Source organism: Octopus sinensis, unplaced genomic scaffold (genome assembly GCF_006345805.1).
Source record: "Octopus sinensis unplaced genomic scaffold, ASM634580v1 Contig11478, whole genome shotgun sequence".
In the NCBI taxonomy this organism is placed as follows: domain Eukaryota; kingdom Metazoa; phylum Mollusca; class Cephalopoda; order Octopoda; family Octopodidae; genus Octopus; species Octopus sinensis.
The window spans coordinates 81003-93102 of NW_021832379.1; positions in this window are offsets into that span (position 1 = coordinate 81003).

Here is a 12100-nt window from a genome sequence, read left to right on the forward strand (position 1 = left end):
GAATGTGTTTATAAAACATCTTTTTCTCTTGGCTTTCTTGAGAAAATTTTGTAGTTTGTAACATATTTCGTCTTTAATTTCTTGCATTTCGGCAATTTTAACCAATTACTGGTATCTAATGAGTTAAAAAGCATTCTGTGCCGTATGAATATGTCCCTCGTTTAAGAAACACATTGGGTTTATTTACAATTGTGAAGAAAAACAAATACCCTTCCCCCACCCCTAATCCTAACCCTAATTAACCCTAAATCTAAAACAGATTGAAATGCAATAGATCGATTCTAGGGTCATAATTATGGGTGACAATTTCGTATGACACCGCTAGAAAACGCGTAGGTATCTTTTTTTTTCTTCACAAATGTAAATAAACCCAATGTGTTTCTTAAATGAGGGACATATTCATACGGCACAGAATGCTTTTTAACTCAATAGACGCCAGTGATTGGTTAAAATTGCCGAAATGCAAGAAATTAAAGGCGAAATCTCTCTATATATAAAACTGAGAATGTGTGTCTGTCTGTGTGTTTCCCTAAAACTTGAGAACTACACAACCAATTTCATTCAAATTTTACACATGCCTTACTTAGGGTCCAGGGAGTGTCATCGGCAAAAACATCTTGAACTTTTTGCCAAGGGCGAGCCCACAGCAATATCATATCTTCTCCACTACGATTCCCTAAAACTTGAGAACTACACAGCCAATTTCATTCAAATTTTACACATACCTTACTTAGGGTCCATGTAGTTTCATGAGCATAAAAAATGTTCAACTTTTTGCCTAGGGCGAGCCCATAGCAATATCATGTCTTCTCCACTATTTCAGTATTACGTGTTAAAAGTGAAACAAAAACATTTCTCTATTTTATGTCAGATACTTTCACTTTAACAATAAAAATTAGAGATAATAATAACAATTGAATTATATGTAGTAAGTACTAATTAAAATCAAACTAAAGTATAATATAATCGTAACATAACAAAAGTAAAAATAGCAATTGGTATAAAATTGCATCACTGACTTGAACTTGAATAAGTGGTTTCACATGAATGGGAATAAATCAAAAATATAATTAGCGTGCTAAACTGGAATAGTCCAGATGGAGCCGTGCACATACCGTTTGTTGTGCACAACGTTGTTGTGTTGCATTTGTTAAATAATTGTAAAATGTAACCCTCCACCTTTGGGTGAAGGAGCTTTGGTTATTGTTTAAAAATTGAATTGTGTCCCTGTTTGGGGAAATTGACAATATTTTCACCGTATATACGGAAGCATTTTTGTTAGAATGCCTTCGATAGAAGAAAGTCCAAAAAATAATTTCGCTGCAGCAGTCGGCGGGCGCGAACTCATTAAAATTAAAATGGAAGAAATACAAACCTATTTCGGATTGATCACCGACAAAGATGGTGAATCTAGGATAACACCACCAAACGAAATGAAAAATTAAATTAAAGAAAAGACTATTGTCTATAAAGTATACAATGTAAAGGGAAAAAAAAGATTTGAACACCTGGAGGAAAGCACCATCAAAAAGTATCTTGGTGCGACTATGAAAGATATCTAACCAGAGGCGGTAAATTCGCCACAATAGAAGCAAGGTTCGAGTCAATGGAGCGTGCAAGGGAGTACTCGACTCGAACCTCGCAAAGTGGAAATATTTTATTTTTACCTTTATATCTGGGACGTAGGACGTCCCAGATAAAAATTTAAAATGTTAACCCAGAAGTAGAGGTAGGCTGGATTGTAGCCACACTTCTATACAAGAGGGAGGACAAGATACAATTGATCGAAATTGCAAGAGACGGGCCTACAATTCCAGTCTGTTATATATTTTGAGTATTGTTATCACTAGCGATATCAAGATATAACTTTGTATTTTGTATTTTATGTGTAGATGTATATATATATAGATGTACATGTAATGTGTACACATATATATACACATATATACATGCACTAGCACTATGACCCGGCAACGACAGGTCATAATGCTAGTATGTTATAAACTACAGAATTTTCTCAAGAAAGCCAAGAGAAAATGATGTTTTATAAACACATTCTACCATTATACAAAGTTTAAAATATTTTTAGTTACCTAGAAATTATGTTAAAAACTGCCGTTCAAACCGAAAAGATCCTAGTGATGTACTGGAATCAATTCAATTGATTATAATGATGTAACATTTATGGTAACCAGGGCTAGTGTGTGAGTGTACGTATGCATAGAATTCAGTTGCTCCTACCACTCTTCTTACCTGAATATTAGCATTGAAAGAAGATCTCAGTCACTCTGGCTTGCAATCTCTCTTGTAGCCATATTGATATCCTCAATGTTTGAGAAACACATTAAGAATGATCTCGTTTGAGATTACAACCATCTTTGGCTAGTTTGACCCTGATTGGTTGGCATCTAGCACAGTCTGTCTCTCTACTTATTTCGTGCCAGAGTGTAAAGCGAACCAATCACGGCCTTCGGATAAGGCCTACCTAAGATGCCCGTCTTTGAGCCAGTTTAACTCCTTAAATAAGCCTGTTTTCACTATTCTTTGTCTTTCGACTTCAGCCCACACACGCGTCTACGGAGTATTGCTTCTTGTTTAACCGCAAGGTTTGTTACTATTATTACTGTTGTTATCACGTTTGTTGGTTTCCCGTAAGGGAAGCGTTGTTGTATTGCATTTGGTTAAATATTGTAAACCGTAACCCTCCCCCTTTGAAGGAACTTTTTTGTGTAAAAATTGAACTGTGTCCCTGTTTGGGAAATTGCCATTTTTACGGAAAAAATTGTGTTAAAATGTCTTCAATGGAAGGAAACCAAAAAATGAATTTCGCTGCAGCCATTGGCGGTCGTAAACAAATAAGCATAAAAATAGAAGAAATCCAAACATGCTTCGGAATGATAAGCGAAAGTAATGGCGTATCAAAAATAACACCACCCAACAAACTCAAAAACAAAATCAAAGAGAGAACCATAATATATAAAAGTTATAACGCAGAAAGTAACAGATTTGAACACCCGGAAGAGAGCACTATAGAGAGATGTCTTGGTGCGACATTAAAAGAAATAAAATATCTAACAAGAGGTAATAAATTCACCACAATAGAAGCAAGGTTCGAGTCAACGGAACGTGCAAGAGAATATTCGACTCGAACCTTGCAAAGTTGCAATATTTTGTTGTTGCCCCTATATCTGGGGCGAAGGATGTCCCGAATTAAAATTTAAAATATCCCTCCTGTGATGGAGGTGGGATGGATTGTGGCCATGCTGTTGTATAAGAGAGAAGATAAAATTAGAATAATTGAAATAACAAGAGACGGACCACAAAATTAGCGAGACGAGACCAGACCCTCGAGATCCTGGTCCAAGCTACCACAAATGACCTCGAAGAACTATCTGGGGTAATTGTCATGGATGATATAAATATCTCCATCAATGTAGAGGGCAGGAAGCCACGTTGTTATAAATGTGGAAAAAAAAGGCACATAAAAGAAAAGTGTCCAGAAAACAAAAAAGAAATGAACCAGCCCACCACTACCATCTCCAAGGAAGCCGACCCCCATGAGGGGAGCTTTATAACTAAAACAGGCAAAATCCTTTCAGAAAAGAGGTGTTACTTGTGGACAAGGAGGAGGCAAAACGAAAAACAAACTCAGCTAAAACCAAAGATGGTGCACTCCCAGCCACGGAGGCCATTACTAGGAGGGCACTCCCGGCCAAAGAGGCTATCAACGAGGGAGCAACCACCTCTCACCAGCCAACACACGAACAGATTACAGACCGTGAAGAAGAAACAAGTTTGCAGGATACAAACGAAGGGTTTCATACAGTCTCTAGGAAAAGAACTAAGAATGCAGATTCTCCAACAAAGACACTGGCCCCGAAAACAAAGGTACCAAAACTGGAAAGAAAAAAAAAAGAAAAAAGGACAATCATTCATAGATATACCTATAGATATCCCCCAGAACAAAGACTCGGTGACAGTGGCATACAAAACTAAAACATCTATCTAGATGGGGGTCATTAGACCCCATCGAGGTACATCGATATACTTTAACAATCATAAAACCAGCCCCATGACCATAGCAAAGATTCCTAAAACTTTATTTTTTGACTTAACAAAACTACATCCTAACGATATCGGGGCACTAAAAGATTTTTAAAAAGTGTTTGACCCGCCGGATGAACCCACCCTGGAAGAAAAGGACGAAAGCCGGAAAATGGTCTCAAATATTTTGAGAACCATTCCCCTTGAAAGATAAAATAATACAAAGGAATGGTAAGTGTCTTTCCTTTTCCCGCATAACGTAGGATGACCATGTTAAGGATCGCATGTTTGAATGTTCGTGGCCTGGACTTGAAGAGGAAGCAGGCTTGCCTCGTCGACAATCTCAGGTCACACAGAATAGATGTGATGGTTGCTACAGAGACCAGGTTGGGCAAGCTGCAGGCCTTCTCGACCCTCCTGAACGACTACGAGAAAATAATTTCTTCTAGCCAGGAGGGAGGGAGTAGAGGCGTGGCAGTCTTGATCCAGAAAAGCCTGGCTCTGCAGACACGTACAATCTTCGCGGACCTGGAAGGCGAGTCAGTCGTTCTGGATCTAACGTACAGTGGTGAGGCCTTCAGGTTGGTTGGCATCTACGCGCCTGGAAATGCAGAAAAACAAGTTGACTTCTTTCGACGCCTGGAGAACTTTCTGGTGACATCGAGGACAGTAGTTGTGTTAGGCGACTTTAACACTATACTGGATGCACGCTTGGATAGCGTTAGCTCGAAAGATAGAAAGGGTAACTCATGCCTCATCATGAAGCGATTCAGGCTGGCAGATCGATATAGACTTGATCATCCGAGTGTTCCAATGTGGACTTGGGCAAGAAACAATGGATTGATCAGGTCTTATATAAACAGGATAGTGGTGAGTATTAGAGATAAGTCTAGTTTTACTTGTCCACAATTTACCTATGTACCCTACACGGATCACAAATTAGTGACATGTGGAGTGCATATAGATAAGGTACATAGACAGGGATCTGGTTATTGGAAGCTAAACAAGACACTATTGGATTGTGAGGCATGCTGTAGCAAGTTTAAGGTATTAGTTAAGAGGGCACTAACCAGCGCGGTGATTAACAACCGGTGGTGGAGTGCCCTCAAAAGAGCCTTTTGAATTGAGTCAATTAGATTTAGCAAGTAGTTAAGTCTAGAGCAGACTAGAGTAGAAAGGGATCTAGTTAAGACATTAGAAGAGGCACTGAGATCGGGCCCTGTATCACAAGTGTTGGCAGCGAGAGCGGCTTTGGACCGACAATTCAATGCCAAGCACGAGGGATGCAGAGTCTGGGCTAGGATACGTGCAATGGGCCGTGAAGGTATCAATGTTGCCAGATGGGCTCGCTCGGAAGAAACCCGACGTGGCATCGATGCTACGATTGGGTCTTTGGCAGATGAGTCCGGACAGGAGATCCAAGGACAAGAAGAGATATGCAAGGCCTTTCACAAGCACTTTGCCGCGTTGTTCAGGAGGAGCGGGACGTTGGACCATGAAGATGCCTTACGGCATATTCTGGCTGGCGGCCTGAGTCTTTCGGCCCATGATGCTGAGTGCTGCGAAGGACCAATCACGGCCAAGGAGGTCAGAGAGGTGTCCGAGTGCCCTGGGGACAAGTCGCCGGGTCTGGATGGTCTTCCTTACGAATTTTTTAGTAGCATGCCAGACTTGTTCAAGAACGTACTGGCCAGTATGTACACGAATTACCAGCAGAATGGGAGGATTCCCAAAGCTGTAAGCCGAAGAGTGGTGACACTGATCAGGAAGGACCCGAGCAAGGGGGATAACGTCGATAACTTTAGGCCCATAACTCTGTTAAACACAGAGTTAAAATCTGGCCAAGGTGCTTGCGAAGAGAGTTAGGGTTGTCGTGGGTGACCTGGTGGGAGAAGCACAGACATGTGCCATCCCAGGAAGGACGGATTTGTGCAATTTGTATTCCTGTTCAGCATTACGGCGTCCTTTCCTGGCAAGTCGGACTGCTGCAGTCTCCCAAATTGCACTATTTGGTGGTTTTTTGTGCTTGTGTGGTACTGATGCTGCACATGCCGCCCATATTGAATTCAGAATGTTCTGGAGTATAGTGTCCACATCTCCAGAGGCATAAAATTCGAGCCAGTTTGGGCGTTGCAGCTCAGTACAATAAGAGTTCCAGTCTGCTTTATTCCAGCCGAAGCAGGCAGTTTGAAGATGGTTGTGGTTTTTGTTATAACCAATCAGAGACAAGTCGGCCATGATCAGAGTCACCTAAAGGTTCTTCAGTAGTGACACTGATAATTGTTTCAGGAGAAGTGGTAAGTAGCAGATCCAAAGTGTTGTTACCCCTTGTGGGGGAGGTAATGACTTGGGACCAATTTGAATTCAGCACCAGTTCAAGGAAATCGTCTGCACTTTGCGACCAACGGAAGGCCTCCCATTCAATCTCAGGGAAATTGAAGTCTCCTGCAATATAAACATAAGTGGCTGTTTTCAAAGCAGCAGCTCTGAGGATATCAAAAAGTCGTGTGTCTTGATGATAATTGGGGGTGGGGGTGGGTAAACAACTCCAAGCAGAAGTGTTGACATGGTCATGTGTATATTGCAGAAAAATACTTCCTGCTGAGATTGGTTCAAATCATCACAAGGAATTGCCGATAGATTTGATCGAACATAAACCATCACACCCCTTCCACAGAGATCAATGCGGTCTTTGCGGAACAGGTTGTAGCTGGATATGCTGAAAACCCCATACAGAGTGCAGAATGTGCCCATGTTTCTGTGACTGTGATGAAATCTGGGTCGATACTTTTGACGTAAGAGTCAAAAAGATGTATCTTGTTGCATAAAGTACGGGCATTCAAGGACAGCAGTTTGTATTTGGATTTCAGATGGCGATGATATACAGGAGATGGCTGATTGTTCTTGGTTAGTTTCCCAAGATTTTTGTATTGCCAGTTGTTGTTGTGGGTGCAGTCTGGTCAGTCCAACTGGTATCCCTTATCCACGACTCACTAGACTTGATAAATTTCCATATTTGCCCATCACCGCGTAGGTTAAAGCTTTCCTGTGGCACAGAGTTGCAATTTAGGAAAGCTACAGATCTTAGCTTTGGGCGTACATCAGGTGGTAGGCCAGGACATGTCCTTAGGTGATTCTGTTTTCGCGCCGAGCCCTATCAGCAGTCAGATGGTATGCCCGTGCCTCAGTAGAGTTTGAAAACATCAGCCTGATCAGTCGGGGTTTGGATCCTGGTCGGCCAAGGCGGAAAGCACTTTTTGGAGGAACACAGCTGAGGTCCTTAGATGTGTTTCCAGTGAATGCCTGCAGATCAACCACATCTTCCGGCACTCCGATGGCAATTAACTCATGAGGTAATTGCCATTGGAGTCTAGTGAGTCGTGGATAAGGGATACCAGTTGGACTGACCAGACTGCACCCACAACAACAACTGGCAATACAAAAATCTTGGGAAACTAACCAAGAACAATCAGCCATCTCCTGTATATCATCGCCATCTGAAATCCAAATACAAACTGCTGTCCTTGAATGCCCCGTACTTCTTCAACAGGAATGGCTGATTTTTGTTGCTGTTGTTGAAGAGTGACAGGGGAGGAAGATACGGGCGGCGGCTTTAATTTTTGCTGTTGTTCTTCATCAACAGGACTGGTTTTGGGAGACAAAGTAGTCGGTTTTTGCTGTTCAGCAGCAATGGTAGCAGGGGACACACAAGTCAGGCACTGAAATGACCAGTTTGGTAGCTGGACCATTTCCCAGAGTTTATCCATCATAGAAGTATGGTGTCCTTTCTTTTGACCTGGGATCTTTTGAAAGTTTGTGGCACATTGAAAGCAGATTGAAACACGACATTTTCTGCATTCAACCTATCTATTTTGAAAGGAATTTTCGAGTTTTGTGCATAGATGACAGATGTGATTTGCCGGACAACATTCTATTTTAGGACAGCGACCAGTTTTGTCGCACGGCTCATCCACGGATGATACCGTGGCAGTTTTGTTATGTCTGCTCATCCGTACCGTAGTATAAGGTAAACAAAGTAAAAAAAAGTGAAGATATAGCACACTTGTTAGGGAGATAAATAAGATGTTTTTATTTTTTGTTGTTATTGTTTTCGCTTTCCTCATTGTATGTGTGTATACAAGATGCAATTATATGTGTAATCAAGAGATGTAAGGAGTCAATGGTTGGTGTGTTTATAATGCGCGCACTTGGTAGGGCGATAAATAAATAATATCTTATTTTTTGTTGTTGTTGTTAACTGTTCCCACTTTCCTCATTGCATGTGTGTATACAAAAAGATACAATTATATGTACAATCAAGAGATGTAAGAATACAATGGTTGGTGAAGAAGAAAGTATGATTTAAATTCGGTTTGTGTATATATTTGTGTGTGGTGCGTGCTGGTATATAAAACTGTGTGTATGGATTTTCTAGAATTCGGGATGTACCTACAGTTATCTTCATGAAGTAGAATGGTGTGTTTTCAACTGTGGTTGCTACACATGGTAACACACAGATTTACGACAAGGAGACACACAGCTATTTTCATTTTGTAAAATCATTAAAGGTACTCTTCCATTAACCAAGGAATGTGTTGTGTACTTACTTATTAAGTTTTGTCAGAGGGTATTACAATTATCTTTACGAAGTAGAATGGCGTGTTTTCGATCGTGGTTGCTACACACGGTAACACATAACATAAATGAATAACTGAGGACAGCTGTGTGAAAAAGTGTCACACCCTAGCAGTTGAGGGAACCTGTGGAAGAGGTTGACCCAGGAAAACCTGGGACGAGGTGGTGAAGCACGACTTTTGAACATTAGGCCTCACCGAGGCAATGACTAGTGACTGAGACCTTTGGAAATTTGCTGTGCGTGAGAAGACCCAGCAGGACAAGTGAGACCATAATCCATGGCCTTTACCAGGATGTAGCCAGCCCACTTATGCATATCTTTCCTTCTTTGGACACAAAACTCTGCTTGTGATGACCTGCTGAGGCAAGTGAAATCGAACCAAATTCGACGACTGGCACCCATGCCAACCTCTCTTCACTAGATACTAAACTCTGCTTGCGAAGACCTGTTGGGGCAAGTGAAATCGAAACTGAACCAAATTCGATGACTGGCACCCATGCCAGTGGAGCGCTAACAACTCCATCCAAGCGGGATCACTGCCAGAGCGGCTGTCTGGCTTCCGTACCGGTGGACATGTAAAAAACACCATTTGAGCGTGATCGTTACCAGCATCGCCTTACTAGCATTTGTGCCGGTGGCATGTGAACATTCGAGTGAGGTCATTGCCAGTGCCGCTGGACTGACTCCTGTGCAGGTGGCACATAAAAAACACCATTTGAGTGCGGTCGTTGCCAGTGCCGCAAGACTGGCCCTTATCACAGTGGCACATAAAAGCACCCACTACACTCTCAGAGTGGTTGGCGTTAGGAAGGGCATCCAGCTGTAGAAATTCTGTCAGATCAGATTGGAGCCTGGCGCAGCCATCTGGTTTCCCAGTCCTCAGTCAAATCGTTCAACCCATGGTAGCATGGAAAGTGGACGTTAAACGAAGATGATAATGATGACGATGTGAGTCATTGTAAAGTTAATATGGTGATTTGGTTTTATATGGGAACATTGCACAGCCTAGCCACAAAATTTTGCAGCCAGCTGCCATAGTTCTACAGGTCTGTCAATCTAACAAATTCCCTTTGAGATTTTTCATTGACTACAACTGGCCTATCAGCTCTCAGCAAGTTCTCACGGAACTATTCCCAAGAGCATCCTATTAGAAATAAAACAAAACCCATTAGTTCAATTTCATTAGATTAGCTGCCTTAATTAACACTCAGATTTACCAGCCTTGATTAATGCTCAGATTTACCAGTCTGACTGCCCCCTCCTCACCACCACCACGCATTAGCTCGGTATCAGTGCCTTCAAGCAACCGCAACAACACTCAAACTCTGTGTCTCTCTCATTTTAGCTTAATTCTGTGAAGTAACATAAACCAATGCACAGAAACATTCACATTAGGATTAGAACAAGAGAGATTATATCTTCTTTACACTTAAAACCATTTTCGAATCATAAACTCCTTCCAGTATTGAAATAATATACAACTCCCCACCACCACAAAGAATAAGCAAAGAACAAAAATTCTGTCCATTTCCTGAGTATTTTGTTGGCCTGATGTACTTGTTATAATGTGTTTTTAATAAAAATACATTATTAATTTACAATAGCAACACATTGTCCCTGTTTCTGCCAGATCTCTTCCTCCTCCTCCTTCTAATTATCATTTTAACATCCATTTTTTTATATTTGCAGGAGTCAGAATCCATTGATGCTTTTCCTTTCACCCATCCTTTGCTTGTTTCCAAGCAAGGTCATATTTTCTTTTGGCCAAACTTGGTTTTCACGGAAGACTAGAAATGAAATTTGTTGTTTCTGTGATGGTGATGCTTGTTTACAATATTCATGTGATGTAACAAATGCACACACAAACATACACAGTCATCCTCATCAGCATCGTTTTAACATCCACTTTCCCAGGCTCTCATGAGTTGGATGGAATTTGTTGAGGCAGCATTGCAATGGAAATTGTAGTGGAGTAAAATCACCATTTGTATCAATGTATACACCCTGTTAGAAGGTATGATGCCATGGAATTGTTGAAGATAAAATCCCTTCATAGAACTGTGTTAGAATGCAATATATATCAGTAAGATGAACACTGTTGCTGCATGACTCATGAGAAAAACCAATGCAGTTCACCTTTGTTGAGGCTTGTCAATGCCATACACTCAATTTTTACCCACCTAAATGAAATTTTTACCTTGATATACAGGAATCCTTCCCCACCCACCAAAAACAGAAAAAAAAAAATTCACTGGTATTGCAGGAGCTTGCCAGTCTGTAGAAAGACTCACTTTATGCAACTGAGCATTAAGTTAAAATTGCCAATTGTGTATCACACTAAATGTATACCTATTGTTAGAAAACATGCTGTGTTGAAAAGACTCAGCAAAGTTGAAACATCTGTTTGTTTTTCATGAGCCACTGAAGTGATGATGTTCATCTCATTCCACTATAATGTATTTAACTCAAGTTTATGAGGAGATTTATCTCAGAATTCCACAGTACTATACCTATGGTGTCTAATTATTTAATATGATACTCAGATGCCAATATTTCTTGAATGGACTAAAGAGTGGGCATTTAAATTACATATATTATAATTATTATTTTGTCAGTTGTTAACGATGACCAAGGACATTAATGAGAGAAGATAGGACATGGTGAGCCTGGCTGTGGCCAATCAGTCCAATGCATAGTACTTAGAAGGCTCTGCCACAGGCCAGGCACTGGTGGTCTGTCAGGGCTGAAGGCAAGGAGTCAGGTCTGGACTCATGTAGTTTGTGTTTTCTTTGTGCCCCTGAAATCCCGTTCTGGCTGTAGGAGGTGACACCTCTATTGATGCAGTTTTGCCTGGCAGGGCAGTTTGGTGCTTGTGCTTCCCAAGTTTTGGGGTTGGTCTCAAAGAACTTCAGTAAGGCTTTGAGTGTGTTCTTGAAGCACTTTTTCTCTCCTCCTTGCATGCACTTGACTCCTTCCAGATTACTGTAAAACAGTCTTTTGGGGAGTTGTATGTCAGGCATAAAAAAACAAGGTAGCCTGCCCGTCTGACTTGGCAGTGTGTAAATGCTTGGAAGATCAGTTCAGGAGAGGACCTCTATATCTGAGACTCTGCCTTGCCAGATGACTTTCAACAGCTTTCCCAGGTAGTTCGTGTGGGAGCAGTTTAGCTTTCTGGCATACTGTTTGTAAACCATCCAAGTCTCACATGTATCAGTAATGCTACTGCCATGCAGGCTGCACCACTGCTTAGTACAGCCCAATGTGAGATATTTTCACTATGTAAAATGCATTTTTGATATATTTTACTAGTAATGCAACAGTAGTAAAATATATTATTGATAATATTTTACTAGTTATACTCAGTACTGGATTAACCATTGAGCATATGCTTAGGTCATCAAGGGAAGAGGGGAGGGAGCA